The sequence below is a fragment of the Saccostrea cucullata genome, unplaced genomic scaffold, assembly GCF_032062105.1.
Source record: "Saccostrea cucullata isolate Sc308-1 unplaced genomic scaffold, CSIRO_AGI_Scuc_v1 ctg21203, whole genome shotgun sequence".
Classification (NCBI taxonomy): Eukaryota; Metazoa; Mollusca; class Bivalvia; order Ostreida; family Ostreidae; genus Saccostrea; species Saccostrea cuccullata.
The window spans coordinates 1-7,141 of record NW_026936397.1 but is presented as its reverse complement, the minus strand read 5'-3'; the positions used below and the strand labels follow the sequence as shown (position 1 = coordinate 7,141).

Genomic DNA, 7,141 nt, shown 5'->3' with positions numbered 1-7,141 from the left:
CAAATTTGGGTAAAAACCCCTTGGGTGAAGGGGAATTTAAGTTGTTAAAATGAAGGACATATCCCCTCGCAAGGGGAGATAATCAAGAAAAGACAAAAATAGGGTTGGGTCATTAAAAAATCTTCTTCTCAAGAACCACTGGGCCAGTAAAGCTAAAACTTATGTGGAAGCATCCTGGTGTAGTGTAGATTTTAAATTGTTCAAATCATGACCCCCGGGGGAAGGGTGGGGCCACAATGGGGAATCAAATTTTTATATAGAAATATATAGGAAAAATCTTTGAAAATCTTCTTCTCAAGAACCACTGGGCCAGAAAAGCTGAAACTTATGTGGAAGCATCCTGGTATAGTGTAGATTCTAAATTGTTCACATCATGACCCCCGGGGGAAGGGTGGGGCCACAATGGGGAATCAAATTTTTATATAGAAATATATAGGAAAAATCTTTGAAAATCTTCTTCTCAAGAACCACTGGGCCAGAAAAGCTGAAACTTATGTGGAAGCATCCTGGTATAATGAAGATTCTAAATTGTTCAAATAATGACCCCCGGGGAAGGGGCGGGGCCACAATGGGGTATCAAAGTTTTATATAGAAATATATAGGAAAAATCTTTGAAAATCTTCTTCTCAAGAACCACTGGGCCTGAAAAGCTGAAACTTATGTGGAAGCATCCTGGTATAATGAAGATTCTAAATTGTTCAAATCATGCCCCCCGGGGGAAGGGCGGGGCCACAATGGGGTATCAAAGTTTTACATAGAAAGATATAGGAAAAATCTTTGAAAATCTTCTTCTCAAGAACCACTGGGCCAAAAAAGCTGAAACTTATGTGGAAGCATCCTGGTATAGTGTAGATTCTAAATTGTTCAAATCATGACCCCCGGGGGAAGGGCGGGGCCACAATGGTATATCAAAATTTTATATAGAAATATATAGGAAAAATCTTTGAAAATCTTCTTCTGAAGAACCACTGGGCCAGAAAAAGTGAAGCTTATGTGGAAGCATCCTGGGCTAGTGTAAATTCTAAATTGTAGGAATCATGACCCCCGGTTGAAGGGTGGGGCCATTATAGGGAATAAATTTTTTACAAAGAAATATATAGGAAAAATCTTTGAAAATCTTCTTCTCAGGAACCACAGGGCCAAAAGCTGAAACATATGTGCCCATGGAATGATCATGGGGTAGGTAGATTTCAAAATGTCTAAATTATGATCAGTGGGGTAGGGTTAGGATGCATTATGTATAGCAAGGGGGAAATCTGGTAAAGAACAGAATGGTCAAAGCTTCTCAGGTGAGCGATGTGGCCCATGGGCCTCTTGTTTTTAATGAGTGAAGTTTATAACTTTATTACATTTTGAAAAGTGAAATACTGTAATTTATTCATTGAATAGAATGATATCCTGTCACAGTGTGAAGGATATCAAAATGATATTCTACCACAGTGTGAAAGGGTATCGATAGTTCACAGAGTTTTTGAAATCCGCCGGTCTAACCGGCAAAACCGGTAAATATTTCAAAAGTCCAGTAATTTTCCTCATATAATCGGTCCGAGGGACCGGTAAAATAAATTCGCCCTTTTCCCGGGAAATTTTTAAACCTCCCGACTTTTGGTTTTTAAGTTTATCTGCGAGATCGTCAAAACGCTTGAATCTGAGTGTGTGGTAGAAACAAAAATCAAGCGTTTTTACGACAAAAAAATGGCGGCCACATGGCCTATGCTTTGTAAAGAAAATCAGAAGAAAAAGAAAAGCCGAAATCTAAAAGAAAATCTGAGGAAAGAGTTAGAGATTTTCAAAAAGAAATGGCAAGAAGGGCGTGACTGGCTGGACTACAGCGAGGAGACTGGGATGACATGTTCGGCATGCAAAAGCGTTGGGAACACCGTCACGAAGGCAGGCAAGCACAGCTTTATTTCTGGCCCCAAAAAATTTTCGCCTCTCTGCAGTGTCAGACCACGAAAAAAGTCCCTGTCACATTCGAGCAGTTGATATCTTAAAGTCACTCAGGATGAAAAGAAAAAGTCCAACCGCCCATAAATGTGTACTGTCATTAAACCAATCGATTAGAAAACACATTGAGATAAATTCAGGAATATCCACGCCCTGATTAAAAAGAACAGACCCATTTCTGACTTTGTTTGGTTGAATGAACTGGATGAGGCCAAGGGGATAGTGCATGGGGTGACATATAATAACCAAAATGCAGCAACGGGGTTTCTGGAATGTATATCAGATTCAGAAAAAGATCACCTGAGCACTTTGATGGAGAAAGTCAAGTTTTTCTCCATAACTATGGATGGCTCCACGGACGATAGTACTACTGAACAGGAGACATTGTTTGTGAGATTTAGCATGATGGGGAAAATAACAACAAGGTTTCTTTGTATAGGAGAACCACGGTCGACTAGTGCACTCGATTTACTCAACTTTGTACAGAGGAAAATGGATGAGAACTGTTTACAGATGCAAATGCATAAACTAGTAGGTTTCAGCAGTGACGGTGCCTCAAACATGATGGGCCGTAAGAATGGACTCGTATCCCTCATTCAAGGAGAACACTCTGAAGTCATTGGTGTTCATTGTTTGGCGCATAGGATGGAGCTAGCTTTCAATGGCGTCTTCAGAAACGACAAGAATTATGTTCAGCTGTCCACTCTCTTACTTGGATTATTCTACTTCTATAAAAACAGTGCGAAGCAGAAAAAGAACCTTAGGGAATGCATGAGGATAACATTTTTTAATTTAAATAATAAAATGGTATAAAATTAAAATATTATTTAATTCTGAGATATATTATAATTCTGTTAGATTTACTGTATATTATACAGGTTTTGGACGTCAAGGGGACCATGCCACATGAGTAGGGGGCAACAGATGGCTTCCTCATCTCAAGAAGGCACTGGAAACACTTTTTGGACTTCATCTCTCATCTTGACACGACTTCCCATCAGAATGCAAAAGCTGGGGGCATTGCAAAATTGTTGCACAGTTTGCCTATTATAGTCTATGCCTCAATTCTTAAGGTAACAAATGTTTGCTTGATACTTTAAAGGCACCATGGACACACAGGTACTTGTATATGAAATTTATTTTTAATTTTTTATCTTACTTTAAACAGGAATTTATCAATCCTTTGGCAAGGCTGTCATTGATACTGCAGAAAAGAGATATAACACTTGCAGATGCAAAAGATGCTATCTTATCAACAAAGGAAGTTCTTACACAGTTTGATGCAAGGTATTTTGAAATCTTGTTCATACAAATATTAGTTTTAAAAATTCTCTGAGCTCGTTCATGATTGTCATTAATTTTTAAATGGTTTAATTTATTCATAGCTCAAGTCAACCAATTAGAGAGAGTTGGTAGAAACCAAGATGTATCATGGTTATGATCTGAAGGGTAGCGTGTTTGATGTCCAGAAAAAGGGGTCAGAGATGATGAAGGCCATAGTTAAACACATTGATCTTAGGTACAAAGATCTTAATGATGAAGGACTGGCTTCCACAGTGATTGGAAGTTTAAAGAATTGGCCTGTTGATAACCAACCAGGTAATAATAATATATCTTGTCATATTGTTAAATTAGAGTTGCTGTTTTCATTTCACATTTACTAACTACTGTTATCCTTTTTCCCATATTTTTTGTTGGTTTTGTTCTTCAATTAGGTTATTTCCTTTTATCATGAGAAGACTAACCACAGATTTGAAAGGTATATATTTCTGGTGTTTGTTTTTATTTTATTTCAAACAGAGAATTGGATATTGAAAATATTTTTGTTGGAAAAAAATTAATACAACAATGACCACTTAACTAAAGATGTATTGCACTACATAAATAAATAAAAGTAAAATAAATATGCATTGTAGAATTTGGAGTCAAGGAAGTTGATTGTCTGGTAAAACACTTCAGTAAAACTTTAGACCAAGCAGGGGTTGATGTGACAGACATCACTGGAGAATGGCAGATGTTAAAGTGTATGGTATACAAGAGGTAAATTTCTAAACTAAAGAAATTTGACAATTAATTAATTAATTACAGTTATATTCTTGAACATGTTTACAAGTTTTCTAAAATGGTACTGTTCTTAGATTTTCAGCATTGCAAGGAACCCCCTGGATGGACATCCATACAAGACTTTCTGATTGTGGTGTGTCAAATGTGCTACATATTTTGGACCTGATCCACAGCCTTCCACCTACCAGTGTCCTAAATGAAACCGCCTTCAATCAGATGAAGTTGCTGAAGACTGACAGACGACATCGGCTTAACGAGAGACATTTGAATGATTGATGCTCATTCGGCTAGAATCACCAACTATAAAGGATTTCAACCCAATGGCTGCAGTGGATAAATGGATGGTAATTAAATTTGTGTAAAATTTCAGCATTAGTTTTATTAAGAAATGTCTTCACTTTGCACTATAACTATTCTTTCTTAACTAGTTGACAGGTAAAGGTGTGAGAAGGAAAACAACATACACAAGAGGCAAAAAGAACAAACAGTGTGAAGAAACAGTGAACAGAGATAGTTTACCTTAGGCAGAATTCAGACAGTTGTAGAAAGAGAAGTAGAGGGGAACATAAATTTGGATAAGGAGAGTGATGCAGAGAAGGAGAGTCATGTAGAAGAGGAGAGTGAGGAAGAAGAAAGTGACATTGAATATGAGCAAAGTATGGAGGAGAATGAAATGCTATTAAAAGAAATAGTGAGAGAAATTGAAGTTGAAAGAGAATGAGACATGTATTCTCCTATGAAATATAACTTGAATTAAAACTAGAATGAAAGTAAAACAATGTCTTAGTTTTTTTTTAATTTGTAAACTTTAATTTCTCAAAATATGCTGATGGACCAGTGAATATTTGTTCGGACCAGTGAATTTCACTAAATCACTGGTCCACTTGACCAGTGAATTTTTTTTTATTTCAAAAACTCTGAGTTCAAAACTCTTGATTTTCCTTCCCTTAACCTAAAGTGTTTAAATATTACTTCCTGACCTGTTTTAAGATAGAGAGAGTAAGGAAACTATCTTGACAGAGTCTAAAATTGCCAAAATTTCTCCAAATAGCCATGTTTATCTTGCAAATCGCTAAAGTTATGACGTCTCAACCCCTCTACTATGACGTCATGGCCTTCGACACTGTGACGAAAAAAGCAGAGGAAGGGGGGAAATCAAAGAAAATGTAATAAACGGAAAATTCAAAAGTTTTTACTTGAATATGAAATTTATTCCACTCGTGAAATAAATTCCATATTCAACTACAAAACATTGAATGTCCTCTATATATTCCCCTCCCGCTTTTCAAGCGAGGAGTATGATAATCAACAGTCCTATTTAAAGTCATCATTCCGCAATTTCTATGGCCGATTCAATGACAATTTATTATGAGCTTGTGAGCAAATACAATTTATTATTCAGTCAATTGCTGACTGATTTTTTTTCAGACTGATTGTTAGACTGTTATAAACATACTGAATTGTCGACGTAATTGTAATTGTCCGATCAAGATAAGGAGAACATTGCGGTAGTGAACGGTTGGCAGGAGATACTCACTCCTAATGGCACCTAATCCCACCCCGGAATTTTTTCAGGGTTCGTGTTTAATATAGTTAGTTATCTCCATATACATGTACAGTCAATACGGGAATTCTGGTCATTTTCGCAATACCTTGAAATTTTTATGCTTTATAATTAGTTCAACCCGCTTTGCAACTTAAGTTAAATATTTTTTTTCTATAGGTTGATGACTTATATTTGATTTCATTAAACTGTATTTAAAGTACACGTAAAATATAAAGTGGAAGACAATACGACATGTGTATTTATAATTTGAATAATGTTAATACCTTAATTTCTTGGTGTCTGTCCCCCTTCAACCCCATACAGGACCTTAATTGTCCAAGAAGATTCTAATTATCTAAAACAATCACCCATGCTCACTTATTTCATGCCAATATATCTTTAAAATCTTTTTATCATTGTGTGGCAAATGATGTACATCATAAGACGATTTGTTTCTCTTGACAACCAATCCAATTTGAATATAATTTTGTATGCTACAAGTTAAGTGATAATTTAAGTTAATATATATTTTATTCACAGAAATGGATTGAACAGCAGACATAAATGCATATGATCGTTCTCTCCATAGGTCAAGGTACAATTACAAGTACATGTAAACATTGACAAAAATGTATGAAGAGTAGATTATCAATTCGTACATATTAATTCAGAGAAAGAGAGAGAGAGAGAGAATGAAACAAAAGAATAGAAAAAAATAATTTAACAAATGAACAGGAAAGAAAAATTATATAATAAAATATAAACAACAAAAAAAAAAAAAAAAAAAGAAAAGAAAGGAAAAAAAAAGGAAAAAACATACTGAGTAGTTGTTGTTGACCCAGAGTAGTTGTTGTTGACCCAGAGTAGGAGGAAGAATTCCCTAACAAAGCAGTTTACTTAAAATAATATATTTCTACATGGTAATTATAAATTCTAGTAAAATTATTGTAAACTTCATTAATATTCTGACTATTGAAAACTTCTTTATCCCAATCCACTTCTGAAAGATTTTTGTTGAGTAGTAGTATAAGGGGTTTTAATGGCTGGGTCAACTGAGTGCACTTTTGGGTCTGGGGGGGGGATAGCTGGGTCAAGCTAGTGCAGTCCCTGAGGGGATAGCTGGGTCAACTGAGTGCAGCCCCTGGGTCAAGAGAGTGCAGATTAGGGGGATCTGTCGGGGGATAAGTGGTTCAATTCATTACATATAGTCGGCCCTAAATACGGGGGTGTGTTTACACTGTGTTTACATTATACTCTATACGCTGCTACTACGAATTTGGCAGCGATTTAAAAGAATGTCATTATGACGTCACGCTTTCATTCACAGTCTAGACGGTCTAGCCAGCCAGCCGGTTTAAACTGGATTTCCTCAAAACAATAACAAATAACAAAAGACAAAACAAAGAACACAGCAATTTTATTCAGAATTAAAATACATATACATAATTTTCCTCTTGTGACTGGACTCTTCTTTATTTTTTCTCCTGGTCTGCTTCCCTTCCTAGATCACGAATCTCTTTCATCACTTCTTTTAATCCCTGTATGATACTGATAATTTCTTCTAGGTTGCTTCCCTTCCTTCCC

General features: G+C 36.0%; 1 pseudogene; it reads left to right on the top strand.

Annotated features, from left to right (window-relative positions):
* The first annotated feature begins 1,695 nt into the window (after positions 1-1,695).
* Positions 1,696-4,732, top strand: LOC134245432 (zinc finger protein 862-like; annotated as a pseudogene).
* The last annotated feature ends 2,409 nt before the right edge of the window (positions 4,733-7,141 follow it).